The sequence below is a fragment of the Dasypus novemcinctus genome, chromosome 30, assembly GCF_030445035.2.
Source record: "Dasypus novemcinctus isolate mDasNov1 chromosome 30, mDasNov1.1.hap2, whole genome shotgun sequence".
NCBI lineage: Eukaryota > Metazoa > Chordata > Mammalia > Cingulata > Dasypodidae > Dasypus > Dasypus novemcinctus.
In genome coordinates, this window is record NC_080702.1 from 47,970,136 (window position 1) to 47,992,373 (window position 22,238).

The 22,238-nt window shown below is 35.0% G+C and overlaps 1 pseudogene; it reads left to right on the plus strand.

Annotated features, from left to right (window-relative positions):
- Nucleotides 1–1,089: 1,089 nt before the first annotated feature.
- On the plus strand, nucleotides 1,090–2,355 carry LOC139437920 (olfactory receptor 7C1-like; annotated as a pseudogene).
- The last annotated feature ends 19,883 nt before the right edge of the window (nucleotides 2,356–22,238 follow it).

A 22,238-nucleotide genomic window follows, 5' to 3' on the forward strand; every position in this document is an offset into this window, starting at 1 on the left:
ATGTTGAATTTCTTTTTATATGCCTATTTGGGAAGAGTATATCTTCTTACATTAGGATGCTTGTCAGTTCCATTTACTCATTTTTTATTTCAGCATTTGCTTTCTTATTTTGTGGTGTTAACTGTAACATATATTTGTATACAAATCATTTTTTCAGTTATGTTTTGTAAATATTTTTTCCAAATCTGTAAATTTTATTACCTATCATTGTTTTTCACACAGCAGAAATTTTACATTTGAATAAAAACTAATTTATAAATTTTAATCTCTCATGGATCATGTTTTCATTGCTATATCCCAAACCTCATTACAATAATAGGGGGCCCTAGATTTTCTTTAGAGTTTAGTGTTGCACTTTTAAAATGCATTTTACTTTAAAGTCTTATGATTCAATTTCATTTAATTTTTGTGAAATGAATGCAATCAGTGCATAAGTTTCCCTTTTGTTTGGCATGATTGTATCCTATTCCAGCAACACTTCTTGGGAAAACCATACTTTCTACATAGAATTTCACTTGTCCTCTGTGAACCATCAATGGACCCATTTGTATGGGTACATTTGTCCATTCGATCAATAGAATTATCTTTAATTAGTGTGCTTTTATAGTAAGTGTTGTGACCAGGTAATATGGTTCCTGCAACTTTGTTCTTCTTTACTATTTTGTTACATGGTACAAAAAGACTTGTCATAAAGTTTGTTGTTTAAAATAAAAACTGAGAGAATTTATAACAGAAAATATTGCCTTGGCAACGTGTTTTCTTTATGGACAAGAATTTCTACTTAGCAAAAGTATCAAGGAGAAACAGGAATATATGTTTTGCCTGACATTTTCAGATAATGATACTAGATCTCCATAAAAATATCTTAATGTATTTGTACTAAGACCATACCATTTATCATATTTTTCTTATGATTGCTTGTGAATAAATTTGGATTTCTCTGATATCTCTTCCAGGAAAATCATCACCTTCTTGGAAATAGGAAACCAAACATATGTTTTGGAATTTATCTTCTTGGGGCTCTCAGAAGTTACAGAGGTGAATTCTCCCCTGTTTGAGCTGTTCCTGTCCATGTAATTGGTCACCTGCATGGGAAACCTACTCATCATCCTTGCCATCATCACTGACTCCCACCTCCACACACCCATTTACTTCTTCCTCTCCAACCTGTCTTTTACAGATATCTGTTTTATTTCCACCACAATACCCAAGCTGATTCTGAACATCCAGACAGATAGCACAACTATAATTCATGAAAACTGTCTCAGCCAGATGTATTTTTTCATGCTTTTTGGTCTATTAGATAATTTCTTCTTTTTTTTTTTTTAAGATTTATTTTTTATTTATTTTAATTCCCCTCCCCTCCCCCAATTGTCTGTTTTCTGTGTCTTTTTGCTGCGTCTTGTTTCTTTGTCCGCTTCTGTTGTCTGCCGTCAGCGGCACTGGAAGTGTGGGCGGCGCCATTCCTGGGCAGGCTGCTCCCTCTTTCGCGCTGGGCGGCTCTCCTTATGGGTACACTCCTTGCGCGTGGGGCTCCCCTACGCGGGGGACACCCCTGTGTGGCACGGCACTCCTTGCGCGCATCAGCACTGCGCATGGGCCAGAAGCACGCGGGTCAAGGAGGCCCGGGGCTTGAACCGCAGGCCTCCCATGTGGTAGACGGACGCCCTAACCACTGAACCAAAGTCCGTTTCCCTAGATAATTCCTTCTTGACTGTGATGTCCTATGATTGTTTTGCAGCCATTTGTCACCCTCTGCACTATACGGTCATCATGAACACCCAAGTCTGTGGCCTCCTGCTATTGGCATGCTAGCTGTTGAGTGTTTTTGTCTCTTTTGCATGACTTAATGGTTTTATGATTGTCTTTTTGTATAGGATTGGAAATGCCCCACTTTTCTGTGAACTTATTCAGTTAGTCAGATGTACTTGTTCTGGCACCTTCCTCAATGACTTAGTGATATATTTTACAGCTGGACTTCTAGGTGTTATACCACTCACTGGGATCTTTTTCTCTTACTACAAGATCATATCATCCCTTTTGAGAATTTCAACAGCTGGAGGTAAATATAAAGCATTTTCTACTTGTGGGTCTCACCTCTCAGCTGTGACTTTGTTTATTGGTACAGTACTTGGAGCATATCTTAACTCTGCTGCTTCCAAAAATGCAAGGGCACATGCAGTAGACTCAGTGATATACACAATGGTCTCTTCTATGTTAAATCCCTTTGTCTACAGTCTTAGAAACAAGGACATAAAGCAGGCCTTTAAAAAGTTGAGAAACATTCACTCTACAAAAGGGTACTTCATCTCAAGTTTACAAAAGTGCTCATGTTTAACAGAGGTCAAACATTAGGAGATCTTAATCTAGATACTTTATAAGTGTATAACAGACATAATCTGTTTTTTGCCTAATAAAATAATTCTATTTATTTAATTTTTGTATATCAAGGACACCGGTTTCTTTTGTATTATTTACATAATTTGTTCTCTCAATGTATCCCCCTGAATCAGGATTGAAGGCAGAAATTCCTGCAAGCATTTTGAGCAGTATAATCTTTCATACAGGGTATTCCATATATATAAAATTATAGCAGATGCTGAAAGGAGGAAGATGTGCTGCAGTCTCTGTCAGATCAAAGAAACTGCTTGTGTTTTACAGTTTTAGTGAAAAATAAGCTCTGATATGAAAGGATGTGTAACAGCTACCATGATTTTTGTTCATTGATTCCTGAAAGAGGTCACATCCCGAACTGGAGACATCATCTGACTGGTTTACAATAGTCCTTTCCATCTCCAATATGTGCCTTTCTCCAGCTATTTCCAAATCATAAGTAAAGTAAGATTGTAATCAGCAATACAATCCCTGATTCTTCAAACATCGAGGTGTCAATAATTTCTATCATTATTCAAGTGACATAAGGTTGCCCTTTAAGAATTATTTTCGTAGTTAATGATATTTTCTGGAAATTTGTCTCAGCACTTTCTACAATAATAGTCCACATTTACAGAACATAAAAGCAATGTGAGTATCTTCTGAATTTCCTACTATATTTATTCTCCTATTAAACCCAGCTATTAAGACATAATTTCAGGCTTTTATGTAGATGTACAGTTTTCTTTCTGATGTAGACTAAGGTGAATGTTTCACTCATCAACTGATTTCAGTGCCATCACTAAAAATAGCAAACCAGAGTGTCATTTTTGAATTACTTATTTCTCTGAGCTAATGGACATCTTTGAAAATATTAATAATGGGTTATATATTTGTATTCACTTCATATTTTTTGAGAAATCTGTGAATACATTTTCAATTGTAATTTTTCTGTGCATAGTTTCAGACTGATGTGAGTCATACACACATCAGAACTGAAATTTTCAGAGAAAGATATTTTATTTATGAAGTCTTTTAAAATGTCTGTGTTTTGATTGCACTATAATCTGAGAATTAAAATACCCTTAGCTTGTCATTTCTTTCTGGAACTCTGTCCAGTGCAGTGCGATTTCCATCTTATTCAAAATTACTTAAACTAGGATTTTCAGTAAAATCAGATACCACATAAATCAGTTTGTTTAAATCTTTCCTAGGCACTGTCTTTATATGTTATTGCAAACAATATATTGTGAATCATGTTTTCCAAGGTATGAATACTGAGTTGTATATAGTTCTCCATTGGAAATAGTGTCATTGGTTTTCTCACTCCCAGCAATTTGATATTATCAGCTCCCAGATTGCTACCCTGCAAAACTATTCTTTTGCAGTCAGTTCTTGTATGAACTAGTTATATCGAAGGATTACTTTCAAGCAGAAATCTGTTTCCAAATAAAAGCTTTTCAAGAATTTTGACCTTAGTCCATATTTCATTATAAATAAATAGGCTTATTATTATTCTATTTTAGACATACTACTCCAGCAATGGAAGAAACTATGTGACCACCAGGCATTCTGAGTGGAAAGAGATGGGAGAATGGGCTTAATATGAGGATATTTTAGAGATATGGCAATTCTGCATTACATTGCAATAATGGAAACAGGCCATTATATGATTGTCATAACATATAAAATTGTGTGAGACAGAGTGTAAACTATAAACTATATTCCGGTTAGAAGAAATGATTCAATATGTGTTCAACTGTAACAAATACACCATGCTAATGCAACATGTTGTTAATGTGGTAAAGTGTGGGAAGTGAAGGAGTGGATCATGTGGGAAGCCCCTGTATATTTTAATTCCTCTCTTTATTTTTTTTAAATGTTACATTCAATAAATATAAGAGATCCCCATAAAACCCCCTCCATCTCCCAACTCCTCCCACATCAAAAACCTCTTTCATCATCGTGAGACATTCATTGCATTTGGTGAATACTTTGTGGTGCACTGCAGCATCACATGGATAATGGTTTACATGTTAGTTTACACTCTCTCCCAGCCCACCCAGTGGGCCATGGCAGGACATACAGTGTTAAGCATCTGTCCCTGCAGTAACATCCAGGACAACTCCAAGTCCTGAAAATGCCCCCACATCATATCTCTTCTTCCCTCTCCCTACCCTCAACAGCTACCTTGGCCACTTTCTCCAAATCAATGTTACAATTTCTTCCATTACTAATCACAATAGTCCCATAGTAGAATATCAGTAAGTCCACTCTAATCCATACTCTATTCCTTGATCCTGTGGAATCTGGGATGATTATGTCAACTCCACCTCTATATCAAGAGGCAGCTTAGATTCCACATGGGTGATGGATGCCATTTTCCTGCTTGCAGTTGTGGGCACTCTTGGCTTCCTGTTAGCTGGCCGGGTTAAGCCCAATAAACCCGAGTGAAGGAGTTGCAAGTCTCCTGATCCTAAAGGCCTGCTGTCACATGGAAAGTCCAGGGATTCACATCTCCTGAGTATACACCAACATAGGATAAAATTTTTATTAACTACATGCCATCTGTGAGTGATGGAGACCTTTTCAACTCTGTTGAATTCTCTTAGAAGAGAAAACTCTGCTGTATTCTCTTATGTTCTTACCTAGATCTTTTCTTACTTCCTCATTCCTGCATCTTCTATTTTTCTCTCAAAAAAAAAAAGTATTCCTAGTTTTGTCAGAAGACTTTAATTCTCCTCCATGACCCTGAAGTAGGTTGAAACGATTCACTCTAAAGTGAGGTTATATATTTGTTCTCATGGAAACCTAAATTAATTCCTTAAGAATCTATAAATTGCTACAAGTATAAAAGAAAATATATTGTTTGTTATTGGTGAAACTTAAGTGCAGTTTAGAATTTTTTTAAGGGAAATCTTGAATGGAGGCTGTAATCCATAGATTTCAGCTAAAGACCCTTCCATAAATTCAGTGAAGGGTAAACACCAGGTTACAGAAGGAAATAAAAGTTTACTTGTTTTTTGTCCTGGAGTAATGGGAGACTTAATTACTGCCTGTAAACCCTGAAATGTGTGTTGTATGGAAGGAGGATAAGACTCATTTTAAGTGAGCTCTCTTATGTTCACTTGTATTACGTTGTGTGAGTAGAATAATTTTTTTAGGACCCTCACATGAGAAATTCAGAAAAGATGCAACTGTCAATTGATGATTAGCTGTCCAGAGTGGGGGAAGTGAGAATAAACACCCTCAGTTCCAAGGAACATCATTTAAACTAAGACTCAGTAGAAACAATAACAAAGACCTTACCTCTTAAAAGGCATCATAATAATGTAGCCAACGTCTAAGTATATTTCAAAATAGGAGCAATGATTACTTCCTCCACTTGCAAGAGCTGATTTTCCAAAGAAAACAAATTCTAGAGTAACAATATTGAATAAGGAGGTTTTGGATTTCACTGCCTAGTGTCTTTCTCCAATATCACTCTTCCCATTTCTCCCCACTTCCAAATCACCCTTCTCAGAAGAATTGGAAGTACCCACATATAAATAGCTTTGAGATACATTATTTTAAATGTGGTTCATAAGTGTTTCATCTCCTGGAGTTTCCTGAATGAAAGTAGTTTTTTAAAATTTAACATCCAATGAGGAAACCACCATTGGAACAATAAATCACTGACATGAACCTGTGGTTAATTTGCTCTGGGCAGAAATTAACATGGAAGGGATTGCTTTACTGAAAGTAAATGAAGAGACAAAGAGAAAGGGTCACATGTAGAACAGTCCACAGATATAAATTTTATTTATTTCCCATTTTCTGTTTCAGGGTGGGTAGGCCTTTTTTTTTCCATTGTAGCTAAATTTCTCCCAGTTCCACTACATGAGAACTATAAATTTTCATCATTGTATATTTCAGCTTTAGAGGTTTAATTCATTTCATTATTGAAAAGTTTGTGTCATTTTACATAATTGAAATTTTTATTTAAATTTTCTAAAACTCATTAAAAAGCATATTATCTGAATAATTTTAAAATCTGAAACACGTAAAAGCTTTTTTCCCACTGTCTAATTTTTTTTCTGGCTCTTAATCATGGTAACTTGTTACCTTATGTCTATAATGATTTTTAAAAATTTTTAAAAGGTACTTTGATTACACAAATGTCATATAAAAAAGGTAGGGGATTCCCATTTGCCCTACTCACCATGCCTCCCACATTTTCTCGCATTAACAATAACTTTTATTAGTGAAGTAGATTCGAATGTTCCAATTGATTAACACATTTTGGAACATTGCTATTAATATGGATTAAAGGTTTCATTGTATTTTACACTGTCTACCACACAATTCTGGAGGCTATGGCAACATATATAAAGGCCTGCATCTGTCATCGCAATGCCTTCAGGACATTTCCCAATTCCTTAAAATGCCCACATATTATACCTGTTTTTCCCTCTCCCTGCCCTCAGAACTTCCAGTGACCACTACCTCCACATTCCCTACATATTTCTTTTCTGTCCTTCTCTTTGAACCTATAGCTGGTGCTGGAATTGTTAGGTTTATGTCCATGAAACTTGAATCTTTGGGCTGGCCATGCCTGCTAGTGCCCTGAGCCTCAATGGAGTTGCAACATCTACTCTAAAGTTCATTGTTCTCACCCAGGACAACTGTAAAGAGGTGATGTTGGGCAACTATGATACCAAGGAACTGAGAGAGTCTACAACTGCAAGTAAGAGAGTCCCATTCATCAACCCCATAGGATCACAGTCCCTTTTCAATTAAAGGTGGATTAGATATCACCATTCTTGAATACACATTATTGGTGAATGAACTATGGACTAAAGCACACATACTGGTATTCTATTATAGAATGATTGTGGTTGTAGCAATGGAAGAAATTATAGCATTGTTATTTGATATTTAAAATTTTGCTCTGTTTAATTTGTTGAGTCCATATTTGTGTGAATTTGTGGAAGTCTTTGTAAAAAACAGAAAATTCACATTTGACATTACTTTGAAATTAGCAAGCTAAAATAATTTAAGATTATGTTGTGTGCTTGGAGCCTTGAAGGCAACACAGGGGCTGTGATTTCAGACCGCAAAGTTGATCCTTATTCAGAGGACTTTCCTTCCTGCAGTACCATGATCTGAAGAAATGTGTCTTTTAATACCCATAATTGATTAATGTATTTATACATTGTTAACCTTTACAAAGCAACTATAATTCCAATGATCCATCTTATATAAAGGAATCTCTTACCAGTTTCCACTGAGGAGAATTGTTGACTACATTTTCATGTGAAATCTACTCAGAAATATAGAATTTCAAGTTCTTCAATGAGGACAGTCTCTCAAAACTATATCTGACATTTGAACTCCACTACAAATCACAGTTCATTTTTATTATTTATTTTGTGACTTAATTAATTCATTCTGTTAGTCCAGATTAGGGATGAATTTTAAGGAATCAGGGAAATTTATAGATGTGAATCCTCATATTTTAAAAAATAACATCAAAAGTCTATCTACAGATTTGTGGGAAATAGTAAAAGAAGGGCAGACTGGACCTAAATCTAGTAGAAAGAAAGAAATAATATAGATTTAATGAAGGGAAATGGATTAGAGTGTAAAAAAAATTGAGTGAACCAATGAAATGTTTCTTGGAAAAGATCAGTAAAAGAGCAAAGGTTCAATTTAATTGAAAAAGAAAGATAAAAGAGGATGCAAATTACCAAAATAAAAAATAAAATGGGGTATCTTGCTAGATATTGCTGACATTTTTAAGGGATAATGAATGAAAAATATTTAGAATTTCCTGCCAACAATCTAAAAAATGTAGAAGAAATTGACCAATTCTTAGGAAAAAACATTTTGTCTAAATTGGCTGAAAAGAAATAGATCTCAACAAATATAAAACAAGTAAAGAGATTCAATTAGTTATTAAAAAACTCCCAAAACTAGAAACCTAGTATCAGACTGTTTCCATAATGAAACATAAGAAATATTCAAAGATGAATTAATTACCATATTTCTCAAATTCTTCCAACTTGAAATCAAGTTATATATACCTTCCAATCTCATTCTATGGGGCTAAAATTATAGTGATGCCAAAACTACATAAACACATAACAAAGAAAGAAAATGATGGACCAATTTCTCTCATAAATATAAGTGCAAACACCCTCAACAAAGGTACCATGTCAAACCCAAGGGAATATTAAAAGAATTAACCACCAAGATAAAATGGGATTTACCTCAGGATACAAGGGAATTCAACCTAAAAAAATCAGTGTAATATACCCCATTAAACCAATGAAGAAGGAAACCAAATGAAAACCTCAGTTGGTGCAGAAAATGTGAGTGATAATTTCCAACACCTTTTCATAATAAAAATACTTAGAAAATTATGAATAAAAATCACTTCCTAAACAGGATAAACAAAATATATGTAAAAAAGTAAAAACCTTACCCTCAATGCTTAAAGAGTGAAAGCCATCCCCTTGAGGTCTGGAACAAGACAAGGATGACTTCTTTCAATATTGGTCCTCAGTATTGTACTGGAAGTTAAGAAATTAGGCCATAAAACTAAATAAAATACAACAAAATTTGAAAGGAAGTAATAAAACAATCTTTTTTAAGAGATGCAAAGATCCTTTATATAGGACATGACAAAACTTCCCCAAGAAAATTCTAGAGCTCAAAAGTGAATCAGGCCAAATGAAAATCATGAGATTAACATGCAAAAATTAGTCATGTTTTATATACTAAAGAACATTCTTAATTGGGCAATGAAAAACCTATTCACTATTATCATCTAAAAGACCAAAATAAATAGTAATAATTTTAACTTAATAGGTTGCACAATGAAAACTTCAAAAAATGTTGCAAGAAATTAGAAAAAAGTAAAAGATTTACTGGATCTGAAGAAAAATGCCTTGCCAGTGGGCCCTGCTTTGGAATGTGTGCTCCTGAGTGTGATCGAGTAGGACTCAAATGTGACCACTCTGTGCATGTCTCTTCTGCTTTTGAACTGAACTGTGGTTGGTGCTTGGGCTTGTGTATGTCCAGGAGACTTGTAATGAAAGAAGGTGTTGGTAGTGGGGTATATGTGAGCCCCTTATTTTTTTTAATATACTATTTTGTGTGATAAAAAAGAAATTAGAAAAGAGCTACGTAAATGGCAAGGAATTTTGTGTTACTGAATAGGAAGAATTAATATTATTAAGATGTCAGTACTACCCAAAGTTACCTATAGCTTCAATGTATTCCCTCACTGAATTACTAATACTCTTTTTAGCAGAAATGTTAAAGCTGGTCCAGATATATATGGAAATACATTAGAGGAGGACTCCAGTACCATCTTAGTGTGTTGCATTTATTTATTTGCTTGTCTCTTGCTTTATAAAGACTGTAAGATGTTTGTGCAGAAGCACAATATCTTACTCTTCTAGTCATTCCCAGAATATAGTTTAATATTTTCCATACAGTATTGATGAATAAATATTTGTTCAATGGCTTAGAAAAATTGATTTAGTGAGTTGAACACATACTGCTAAGTTTTTGGGAGAATGGAGAAACAGTGAGAGAAAAGGAAATCCTGTTAAGAGAGGGAAATCTCAAGTAGTAGAGTCAAATCCAGGGGAGACAGATTAGGAACAAAAGATATTTTAGTGTATCCAGAATCTCTTTCCAGAATCAGTTGTAGAAAAACCGTTTCGGGAAATCTTGCAATATTAGAATTCACATCTAGAGAGAGGTGACTTCCTCCTGGAAGAAAGGAGCTCACTGAATGTCTGCCAAGGCCCAAAACTGACACAAGTTTGCATTGTGCTTTTCTTTCTTACCCCCAGAGAAGTAAATATCTTATGGAGAAGAGAGAAAAAAGAATAATTCCCTAATGAAGCTCATGGGAATGAAATCCCTGAAGGCCTGTGTGGCAGTTTGATACTATTTATGAATTACAAAAAGAGAATTAGATTATGTTTGTAAACTGGTCTGCTCCTCTGCATATGATATCCTTTGATTGATTTAAATACAAAGTTTTTACATTTGTTTGATTAAATCAAAATTAGGGCTTTGATTTGAGCACATCACCATGGTGACCCAAGGTTGAGACCTGCCGCCTTGGTGTCCTATATAAAAGACGCTCACTCAAGAAGACAGACAGGAGAAGATGAACAAAGGAACCCAGAGAGCTTCATAAACATAGAGGTGGAGAAAACCTCATCAATTCAGTTCAGCCATGTGCTAAAAAGGGGAAGACTCAGAAAGCTAAAGTCCTGGGAACTAAAATGAGCTCTGTGCCTGTCTACAACTGAGATCAAAAGACACTAGGACCATGGAGCCTTAAGATGAAGCAGGAAGGCTGTACCCTCGCAGAGATCAACAGTCAAATTTGGTGAGAAAGAACCTCTTATAGTACAGTGAGTTGGACTCTTTAGGGCCTTGTAGCTCTAAGCTCTTACTCCAAAAACTATCCTTGATAAATGCCAACAGACTTCTGGTACTTTGCATCAGCACACCTTTGACTGAATAATACAGCATAGGAACTCTAAATGCTTCTTCTATACTTTCTCAAGTCTACTTTGCCAATCCCTGGTGAAGAGAAAAGAGAAACATGACTTCTTGAGACCTCCTGGGTGGTCCCATCTCCATTTACTTCCTGGAAGCTGAGCTTTGTCTTCATCCATCATTCAGCGAATAGTCTACATTGGTGAACACTGCTTTGATAATTCCTTGGTGAGTCACAAGTCTGTCACAGGTGCAGGGGAAATGTGATAATGACCCCATCAACCCCTTTTATTGGTGATATCTTTAGGTGTTTATCAGGCAAAAAGCATAAGGAGTGAAAATTACAAAGTCCTATTCATTAAAAAGCTTTAGTGGAGGGAGATAACATATACACTAAAATATCTTCTTTCTCTGGTTTTCTTCTCTGACCTTATTTTTCACTCTTGGGACTTCAATTTCTCAGCAAGATTTTTATTTATTTCACTGCTTCTTCTATTTCTACAATTTTTGGAAGAATCTGGTTCAATAGAATCATCCATTTTTTCCTTTTCTTTTAGTAATTCAACCAACATTTAGTCATCAATTACTTAATATTAAGAATTAAGTAATAACCTGGGAATGAAGAAATGAGTAACACATTGTTCCTTTTATAAAGAGATTATATCTAAACAGGTTAAGAGACATAGAAATGAGTACCTGCATTATCCTGAGCTGGCCCTGAAATCCTCGTGAAGAGGATAGAACTTTGGACTCTTCCTGTGGAGGTTAGTGAAGGCTTCATATGGGAGCTGAAGATTGAAATGAACTTCGAAGGAGGAATTGGAATAATTCCATGAAGACGTGGAGGTAAAAACACACCAAAAAGAGAAAACAAGGAAACAAATGTGGGTTCAGGACAATCATAAGATCTGGTGAGGTTTTAAAAATAGTTCTTAATATCTGATGAATAATTAGAGGCATACATGAAAAGTGGAAAATAAGCCTGTGCAAGTGGCAGCAGCCAGATAATAAAGAGCTTTGTATTCTTTCCACAATTTATGTTTGAGGTTGTTAGAGAATTGGTGCAGGATTTAGAGACAGAGATGTTCATGAAAATCCTTGCCCAGTAGAAAGATATCTCTGGGCTAATATGACTCTAGCTGTTGTCAAAAATTTGGAGATTTGAGGAGGGATGAAAAGAGAACAGAAGATATGGGAAGAGGGTGTGGTGAGTGAATTTTTCTGGGGTTGAATTATAATGTATAAATTATTCACTATTAACACTAGTCATAATGCAGACATTTCATATTTATCATTTTATTTATTTCAATCACTCTATGAAATTGAGTAATTTTCCAGTGCATGTAACTTTGTCTGGACTGAATCTTGGAGTTTGATGTTTCTAGGAATTTGCATTTGCGATAGATTTGCAGAAAGCCTGGAAGGATGTTATAGTTTCCAAGAACCTCTCATGCCTTTTCCCCTGTTTTTAGTATCTGCCATGCAAAATAACACTTCGCATTTATTTGTTATAACTCCTCAGTCACTTTGTGAATGTGGCAGCTTCTCAGGCTCTCTGTGTTTTTAATAACATAAATACTTTTGAGGAATGGAGGTGTGGTATATTGTAAAGTTTCCCTTAGTCAGAATTTTTTATGTTCTTCCCATGATTAGACTGGATTTATGGGTTTTGGAGGAAGACACCAGAGATAAAGTGTCATTTTCATCACATCATAACCAGGGTGCATCCTATCAATGTGAGTTATCACTGTTGATTTTGATTTCTTTCAGCGTGTTGTGAGGTCCCCAGTATAAAGTTCCTCATTTCTCTGCCCCTCCTTATATCACATTTGAGAAGAAGTCACTAAGAGAACCCCGTACATCAAGAGGGGGAGTTTTACTACATAGCTTTGAAAGAGAATGATCTACATAAATTATTGACTACTTTCTGCATGAGACTTGTCTCTGGTTATAAATTTAATCAATAATTTATAATTATCAGGATGGACTCATGGCATTTATTTCATACTTTGGGCTATGATACATCACTACTTTTCTTTTTTAATTTGTTCCACTTTTGGAGATGGGAGCACTACCAGCTGTACTCTGTATCTCTTTACTAAAACTCCAACATTGAGAGCTTTATTTTAGCATCTTTTTACCGTTTGGTTCTTCAAGTTGTGCCGGCACTTCGTGCATGTTTCTTTCCTAGAGTCAGCTGTTTCTCCAAGAAGACATTTATTGGAGAATGGTAATAAATTACAATACTGAGTTCCATGCTCCTGCACCTTGTTGGACCACTCTGCAAGGAGTGTCTGGACATATATTTGTGTATATACACATGTTTAGATATATGTCTATATACCACTCTGTCTATAGTCACCTACACATGAGATCGTAAATCTAAACCATTATCACATAGAACATTCTAGACTCCTCCCCTTGCTTATCTCTAAGCTCCCACTTCACAGCATTAAAAATATACCTTCATCTTTCAAATATCTATGAAACGAATTCCAGTGTAAGTGTATAGAAGTATTAGAATTATTAATCCATACATGTTGGAAAGCTGCATTATTAGAGTACTGTACTTTTGCAGTTTTTTTTACTTCATTTTAAAGACTCCATTCATATCCACTAGTACTTCTTTCAGCACATTTACTCCCATGCACTTCTATAAAGGCACCTTATGCATTTGTGATATATCAGATAGATTTGCAACATTTTCATTCTATCTGGGATTCCCTTTACTTGTAAATGTTTTTTTTTACTTGCATATATAAGGTTTAATATTTGTGTTGTCAAGTTCAAAGAGTTTTAACAAATGCTTTATATCATGTCTACAATTAGAGTATTACACAAAATTGATTCATCTGATTAAAAATTCTCCTGTCCTTCACCTATTCATCTGTCTTTCCCTCTCCCCTGTCTCCCCTGTTCTCCTCTGTGAACATTCTGTTGTCTTATTGATTTGCTTTGTCAAGAAGGACATGTAATTAATATTGTACACACGGAGAATTTTAATTAGAAATAATCATGTAATTTTCATCCATATCTTTTGTAACTGGGTGACATATTTCTTTCTATCTCAGTAATATTCTGTTTTATAGATACAGCATAGTGAGTTTACCTATTCATTATTTTATATCGTGGTTGCATTCTGATTTTGGAAATTACAAATACACATATTCACATGTGGATTTATTTTTTTCTTTAATTAATTATTTATTTTCAAAGGTGCTTTAGACTGCATACATGTTACATTGAAATATAAGGGGTCCCATATGCCCAACTCCCTCCCCCTCCCACATTTTCCCCAATTAACATCATCGTTCATTAGTGTGGTGCAATTGTTTCAATTGATGAACACAATTTGAAGCATTCCTACTAACCATGGACTACATTTTACATTATAGTTTAAACTCTGTATCACCCAATTTTGTAGGTTTAAACAAAGTATATGTTGCCCTGTACATCATTGAAATGTCATGCAGGAAAATACAATGTCCCAAAAATGTTACCATATTATACTTACTCTTCTCTTTCCCATCCCTCAGAAACTCTGGTGGTCACTGCCTTTATATCAATGATAACGATTCTTCCATTGCTACAAAAATAATGTTTATAGTACTGTAATAATAAATCTTTTGAGTCCATTGCTCATTCTTCACTTTTGAGATTTGGACATGGTGATGCCCATTTTGTTTCTAATTGAGACAGGACTTAGATCCCACAAGGTAGATGAATGGAACTACCTTGCTTGCAGGTGCAAACATATTCTGTCCTTTGGGATGGGTGTTGTCCATCATTATTTCCTTTTCAGTTGTCAAGGGTGAATCCAATGAGCTGAAAAGTAGGTTTTGCAACTGAAATTCTTGGCTCAACTGGCACATTGAAGGACCAAAGATTTATTTCTCTGGAACACATATTTTTCAAGTAATCCCCTAAGGCACACAGCTAACATCCCACTTAAGGAAAGATTTACATATTTCACTCTAAAATTGAATAAGAGAGGAATTCACATTATCACCACTGTTATTCAACAGGATTTTCTTGCTAAAGCAATAAGGCAAGAGAAAGATAAAGGCATGCAGATGTAAAATAAATAATGAAAATTATCCCTATTTGGAAATGATACAATCTGTTATACAGAAAAATTCTGAAAACTGCACAAGAAAATCCTTGATCTAATAAATGATTTCAACAAAATGTGAGGATAAAAACTCACATCAGAAATCAGTACTGTTTCTATATAAGCCAATGAAAAAACTAAAGAAGAATTAAAGAAAATAGTTCTATTCATAATAGAAAATAAAAGTATCAGATTCTAGGAATGAATCTAACAAAAGTTATAAAGGACTTATACAAAGAAAAATATAAAACACTGTTTAAAAAATAAATAAGACCTAAATAAGTGGAAGGATATTCCATATTCATGGATTGGAAGATGACGTATTGTTAAGATATGAATCCTAACAAAAGTAAATTGTAGACTTAATACATTCCCAATTCCAACAACCTTCTTTCAGAAATGGAAAACCAATAATCAAATTTATAAATAAATATAAATGGCCCCAAATAGCTAAAGCAACATTGACAAATGTGGCAGTTTGAGATGATATTTTAAGAATCTCATAAAGAGAAAGATCATATCTTTAAACTAATCTATTCCTCTGTGTTGGGTACCTTTGCATTAAATTCAGATGAAGCTTTGATTAGATTATTTGATAAGACTTCTTTTGGCCTTTGGATTGTACTACTTCCATAAGGTTTGACTCAGATTAAGCCACCCTCTTTTTCTGTGACTGATATTGTTGTAGAATTTGAGAGAGGTTCAATTATTTACGTATAGGAAGGCCAGGACTCAGGAATGATTTTGAGAAGGAAATATGGTTTATTGAGGGCCGACCAGACTCGGGAGCTTTCTGTTTCAATCCCGAGTCCTGAACAAGGATTTTTGAGTCCCTTTCATACAGAGAAGAAAGGCCAAATTGTCCTTTTGTTTCAGTTCTCAATAGGCTTGAATTAGCATATATCTTCCACATCCTAGGTAAGCTTTTAGCATGGACTTCATACATTCTAGATAAGCTTGTAGCACATTTGGTTTTCATTGTCCCTGAATATTTAAAGTTTATAGAGTTTGCATTGATAAACTGTTTCCTGGGACTGGAGTCATTGCCATGGTTACCAAGGGCAGGGCTGCAGCCTCTCACCATCCCACACCCACAAGTCAGTACAGATAGCTTAGGTTAAGGTTATCTCTGAAGAGACAAAGAGCCTCCCACCCATAGCCTACATCAATATAAATGGATTCACAGGGATAGATGCAAATAAAAAGGGAGCTGGCATATATTATTCTGCTACATGACAGAGAGGATGCTTAAGCATGAAGCCTCTAAGGGGCTGTGACCATGGAACAGTGCAAGAGTAGAACAGCCCTACTATGTGCCTAATATCATACAGTTGAACTTGGGAAGAGAGTGGGACAGCCAAGACTGATATAGGAAGATTGCAAAGAGACAAGCACTATCTCTTATTGCTCTAGGCTGAATTCCAAAAGACAGTAGATCCTTGAGGGGAAGGCAGAAGCTTCCACAGAGATTTGTGGACTTCTTGATCCACCATGTAGCAAAACCTGGATCAACAGTAGTTGACTTTGGTGAGAAAATATCTCTGATGATGCCTTGATTTGTACATTTCATGGCCTTGGGACTATAAGCTTTAACCAAAAATATTTACCTTTTATTAAAGCCAACAGATTCCTGGTATTTTGCATCTGCATCCTTTTAGCAGGGTAAATTAATAACAAAGAATGTAGTGGGAGTACTCAAACTTCCAGAACTTAAAACTTATCACATAGCCACAGTAATGAAAACAGCATGGTATATTGGTGTGAGGGAAGATAGATAGAAAAAGAAAATCTAATTGATAGCTTAGGATCAACCCTCAAAGGTTGGACAAATGATGTTTGAAAAGGGAAAAAGACCTCTCCATTGGAAAGAATATTCTTTTCACCAAATTGTGCTGCAAAAACTGGATTTTTTTAAAAAAAAAATAGGACCCCTGCATCTCACCATATAAAAAAAAACACTAAAAATGGATTAATGTCCTTAATATAAGAGATAGAAATCTCAAACTTCAAGAAGAAAGAGAAAAGGAGTATCTCTAGAATATTGTGTTATGCAGGGGGTACTTAGAATTTATGCTTAAAGCACAAGCAACAAAAGAAACCACAGATTAAGGGAAATTCATCAAAATTAAAGCTTTTGTGCATCAAAGTACTTTGCCCTTAAACAAGGTCACAACACACACAATGAGGGAAAATTTGAAAACCATATATGCAATGAATTTTATATCCAGCATATTTAAAGAAATCTTTTAAATTATTAACAAAACGATAGCTCACGTATAAATGGGCAAAAGAATGTAAGACACTTCTTTCCCAAGAAGATATACTAATGGACAGAAAGTGCATGAAAAAAATGCTTAGCTTCATTAGCCATGAGGGAAATATAAATCAAAATCAGAGTGAGATGACACATCACACATATTAGAATGGCTACTATTAAAAATGTAAAATAACAGGTGTTGGAGAAGATGTGGAGATATAGGAATACTCATGCATTGCTGGTGGCAATGTAAAATGGGGCAGCCACTGTGGGAGAGAGTTGGGCAGTTCCTCAGAAAGCTAAGTGTGGAAGTGCCTAAGACTTGATAATCCTGCTACTAGGTATATAACCTACAGAATTGGAATCAAGGACTCAAACTTATATTTGCACATCAATTGTTTCTGTGGCATTATTCACAATTGGCAAAAGATGGAAAAAGCCCAAGTTTCCATCAAAGAATGGATAAATAAAAGGTGTTGTATATACACAATGGAGTATTATTCAGCTCTAAAAGGAAATTAAGTACTAATAAAGGAAACAACATGGATATACGTTGAAGACACAATGTTGAGTACAATAAGCCATTCATCAAAGGAAAAAAATATTGTATGATGTCAACAAAAACAATAAGTGAAATAAGAAAATCAAGAGAAATAATAAAAGTTAACAGGGAAAGGGTGAGAATAGTAAATGGGTAATTAAGGCTTAGAATCTACGGAATTCCTGTTTGGAATGATGGAAATAATTTGGTAAGGGATTGTGATGATTGTATCACAACATTTTGAATGTAATTAATAGCATTGAAATATATATCTCAATATGATCAAGATGGGCAGTTTTAGACGTATTTATGGAAACAGAATATAATTTTAAAAAAACATGGAAAAATACTACCCAAATATTGAACCTTCAGGTAAACCAATGTGTCGGAGTCATGGACCCATAGGGTATCGGGAATGAAAGACAAAGAGAGATTGGGATCAGGGATCTGAGAGCATTGAAGCCTCAAGCTCATCAGACAAATTTATTAATATCAGGTGCTTCTTTATATACCCCAAGCAATCGTGAGAACCGCAACTATTCTAGCTAACTATTCTCATAACTTCATTAATGAAAACATTAGTGGATAAGATAGTAACTAAAGCACAAGATGTTCTATTATGTTATTGAAACAAATATACTCATAAATCTTGTTACCCAGGTTACTTGAGATATCAAGTCTGGGTTCTGCTGGAATGCTATGTTTCCCAGAGAGATTAGCCACCTGCACATATATCTCTAGGGACAGCATTACCCAGTGGTCAGAAAGTAACTTGCTACCATGGAAACAGCATGCGTTTGTTTCACACACCAATGATTTTATTTATTAATACAATTATAAAAAATCTGCTGTCATCAATTCTAACAAATGTTCCACACAATTGTAAGGTGTTGATTGTAGGGTAGTATATGGGAATCTTGTATTTAATGTATGATTGTTATGTGAACATAGTTTATGTAATAAAAGGAAATATTTTAAAAAGCTAAGTAATATAAATATCCATAGAAAGACCAGGCATTGAAAATACTAGACAAGAGTGTAAATAAACTATTTTAATAATCTCTAAAACTTAAGGGAAAATAAGTGAAAAAATATAAAAGAAATCATGAGAACAATGTATGAAACATAGATATTGTCAATAAAGAAATGGAAAGTAAAAAATGCAACCAATGGAAATTCAGGTGCTGAAAAGTGCAGTAAAGTTATGCTGCTGGGGATAGGGAGTGGGAGGAAGAGATGTGATGTGGGGCATTTTTGGGAGTTGGAGTTGTCCTGGGTCTTGCTGCAGGGACAGTTACTGGACATTGTATGTCCTCCCGTGGCCCACTGGGTGGACTGTGGGAGAGTGTGGGCTATGATGTGGACCATTGACCATGAGGTGCAGTGGTGTTCAGAGATGTATTCACCAAATGCAATGAATGTCTCATGATAACTGAGGTTGTTGTTACGGAGGAGGGGGTGGGGTGAGGGGGCTGTGAGGTGTATGGGGACCTCATATTTTTTTTAATTTAACATTAAAAAATAAGTAAAGGGGAAAAAAGAAAAAAGAGCACTAAAGGAGTTCATCAGTTTAAACTAATGTTAGTATAGGGAATAAATAATGAAGTTTAGAGTGGAACAAAATGAAAAAGAGAGGGGAAAAATAATTTAAAGAACCAATGAAACTAAAGGTGGGTTCTTGGAAGAGATCAATGAAATTGCAAATATTTAGTTGAAGTTTTTTAAAAAGTTAAAATGTGAATTAATAAATCTAAAATATCACTGGGATATTAATAGATAATGCAGATATTAAAGTAATTATAAGGGAATACTATGAGCAATCATATGCAAACAATCTACATAATCTAGAAGAAGTAGAGAAATTCCTAGAAACACACACGTTATCTCAATTGACCCAAGAAAGAACAGAAAATCTCAACAAACCTATAAAAAAAGTAAGAGATTCAATCAATCATAAAAAAACTTCCCAACAAAGAGAATTTCTGGATAAGAGAGCCTCAAAGGAATCCTACCAAATATTAATGTAAGAATTAATCCCAATTCACAAACTCTTCCAAATTGGAGAAGGAATGCTTCCTAACACCTTTCATGAGACTAACATTATTTTGATATCAAATATGTATGTATATATATCAAGGAAAGAAAATCTAGGACCAATTTCCCTTATAAAATATTGTTGAAAATTCCTGAACAAAATACTAGAAAATAAAACATAATTTATTCAAAGAATTATCCAACAAGTAGCATTTATATCACAAATGAAAGGTTATTCAACATAATATCAATGAATGTAATATGCCACATTAACCGAATGAAGGGGACAATTAGATGATAATCTTTTTTTGTTAAGATTTAAAAATATATATATATTTCTTTTTCCTCTACCCCCATTGTCTGCTCTCTGTGTTCATTCATGGTGTGTTCATCTGTGTCTGCTTGTATTCTTGTCAGAGACACCAGGAATCTGTGTCTCTTCTTGTTATATCATCTTGTTGCTTCAGCTCTCTGCATGTGCATTTCCATTCCTGGGCAGGCTGCACTTTTTTCATGTGGGGCAGCTCTTCTGATGGGGCACACCCCCTGCATGTGGGGCTCTCCTACACTGAAGGACATCCCTGCATGGCATGACACTCTTTGCATTAATCAGCACTGTGCATGGGCCAGTTCACCACATGGGTCAATAGGGCCGGGGTTTGAACCCTGGACCTCCCATGTGGTAGGAGGATGTTCTGTCAGTTGAGCCAAATCCACTTCCTCATGATAATCTTTACTGATGCAGAAAATTCAATTGACAGATTCCTATGCTCTATTACTTAAAAATTCTCAGAAAAGTAAGACTACAAGGAAACTTCCTTATTATAATAAAGGTAATAGATATGAAAAAACTAATCATATATTCAATCCTGAAAGAGTGAAAACATTCCCTTTGACTTCTGGGGCAAGGCAAGGCTTTCACTATTATTATTCAATTATTTGTTGGATATCTTTGCCAAATACATTATGTAATAAACTAAATAAAAGGAATCCCAATTAGAAAAGAGGAAGAAAATTTATCTGTATTCAAAGAAGACAAGATTCACTATATGGAAAATACCAAAGATCCCACAAGAAAACTTCTAGATCTCATGAAGGCATCTGGGAAATGCAAGCTATGACATTAACATACAAAACTCAATTGTTTCATTATATGAGAAAAGCACATTCCTAATTGAAAATTGAAAATAATTCATTTACAATAGCATCTAAGAGAATAAAATACCTAGGGAAAAATTTTTCATATAATGAACTTTATTTTTAGAGAAGTTATACATTACATAAGAGCCACACTGGAAGTATAGGGGGTTCCCATATGCCCCACCTCCCACCAGTTAATAGCACCCTACATTATTCAGTATTTTTATTACAATTCATGAACAAATGTTGTGTCATTGCTATTTACCATGGCTTATAGTTTACAACATGGTTTGCACTTTGCATTATACTGTTTTATCAGTTTTGACAAAAAATGTAATGACCTATATCTACAATTGAAATAATATGCAGACCAATTCCAATGACCTAAAAATGTCCTATGTTTGAACTCTTCTTCCCTACTCCTCCCCTAAGAACCTCTGGTAACCATTATCTTTATATCAATGTTAAAAAGTCTTCCATTATTACAATAATATTGTCTACTTAAGTCCATGGTTGCATTCTCCCCTTGTATTTGTTCATTCTTAAATCTCGAGGCTTTGGGGATAGTGATGGCCAATATGCTTCAGGTTAAGAGGGGACTTCTATAATATGGGGTAGATGGAAAGAAGTGTTTTGATTTGAGTTGTAGGCAGTCTTTTTTGTGGGAATGGGGGTTGTCCATCTTCATCCTGTTGTTCGTTACCCTGGGAAAGTCCATTGAAATAGTGAGTAGGTGTTGGTCACAACTCTTCTAAGATTCAGGGATCAACTAACATGTGAAAGGTCTGAATACTTAAATCTCTGGTACATATATTTAATGGGTATCCTGAAAAATACAGGTACAAATAAAATGGGTAGAAGAATAATATATAGGGAAATTATAAATGAGTCTAACTCTGTTACAGTGAGAAAACAGGTTATCATATATGCCATATTAAGGCTAACCGACGGAGTGCTGATTTCAAGTTGTTATGTGCCTTGCCTAAAGTGTCCATATGTTTCTAGAACGCTCAGGATCATCTCTTTTAAGTCTTTGTTTACTGCAGTAGTTAGAGAGATCCACCTGAGACATGCATAAGTTTAACCTGTGGAATAAATTCTATACCCTCTGAAATCTCTCAGCTGTAAAAACTCTTTTGTATTTAATGTGTCCCCCCCTTGGTCAAGACATATTTTCCAAATATGTCTCTGGTTGACACTTGCTACTAGTCCTTTTTTGCCTGGGAGGTGTATCCCCTGTAAACATATACCATGGCAGTGGGAAGGTATTGAGT